The following is a 1,213-nucleotide window of genomic DNA, read 5'->3' as shown; positions in this document are numbered from 1 at the left end:
AGCACCTCTTGGCTGCCAGCTTCTGGGTGCCCAGCAGCTGTGTGGGCAGAGCTGCCCCACGGCCCTGCTCAGGGCTTTTAGGGGAAAAGGCTTTTGTAAAAGAAAGAGAGCAGCTTGGGGGGTGGGGGAGGTTCATGGGGTGTCCCCTTGTCAGTGGCTCTGGGGACCCTCCCGGGCCCAGCTGGGCTGTGTTTGCTGCGGGCTGCCCACTGTGGCAGTGTGGGAGACCGGCCTCACAGGACAGCAGTGATGGCCCTCTGTCACTTCCCTCACCCCCCAGCACCTGCCAGCGGGGAACGGCGGTCCACCATCCCAGAGACCTGCTTTCAGCCTTGGGGGCTCCAGACAAGGAGCTCCCCCCCTTTTGATGGGAATCCTGCAGCTGTTTTCTCTGGCCCCTTGGCCCCCGTGGGGGAATGGTGCTCGGGTGGGCACAGCTGTGGGGTACCCAAGTGATGGGTATCACTCCAGGGCTGCAGCAGATGGAGCCAACTCCCTTGGGTGCTCCTGCTCCCACTCCCATAGGTAGCCCAGCTCCCGTGGGTGCCCCATGTCCCATGGGTGCCACAGCTCCCATAGGTGCCCCCAGCTCCCCTGGGTGCTGCGGCTGTGAAGCCAGCACAGGGCTGGGGAAGCCTGCAGAGGGCAACCGGCCCATTCCTGGCGGGTACAGGGTGAACAAAGCCCTGCTGTGTCCTTCAATGCCTCGCTTTGTGCCAGGCAGCGAGGTGGTAGGGCCTGGCTGTCCCTCAGGCTGGGGACACTGGCAGGCTGGGGGGTCCCTGGGCTGCAGCAGGCCAGGAGCAGGGTGGGCCACCTTGTGGGGACCCCTGCCCCTTCCTTGCCCACCCAAACAGCCACCCTTTGGCTTGTCCGCAGATGGGTTGGGGGGAAACACCACTTGGGCAGCTGTGCAAATGCTGCCAGGGCTTCATGGTGGCCAGCTGCACCCTGCATCGGTGGGACACAGCTCCTAGCCCTCCAGCACCACTCCCTGCCTCGGTTTCCCACTGCAAGGCAGGGTGGCAGATGGCTGCCTGGTGTCCCCAGCCAGCCATGGAATAGTAAGGGCTGGGGAAGGACAACAGACCAGGGAGAACCTCTGCCACCGCTGTGGGCGGCATCCTTGGGCACCTCCCTTAGCCCTCCAGGTGGCACCCAGGTGGCCTGGCAGTGATGCCACCCAGCCACGGTCACCTCGTAATGGCCATGG

Source organism: Fulmarus glacialis, unplaced genomic scaffold, assembly GCF_000690835.1.
Source record: "Fulmarus glacialis isolate BGI_N327 unplaced genomic scaffold, ASM69083v1 scaffold27716, whole genome shotgun sequence".
Classification (NCBI taxonomy): Eukaryota; Metazoa; Chordata; class Aves; order Procellariiformes; family Procellariidae; genus Fulmarus; species Fulmarus glacialis.
Note: the sequence above shows the minus strand (reverse complement) of the source record.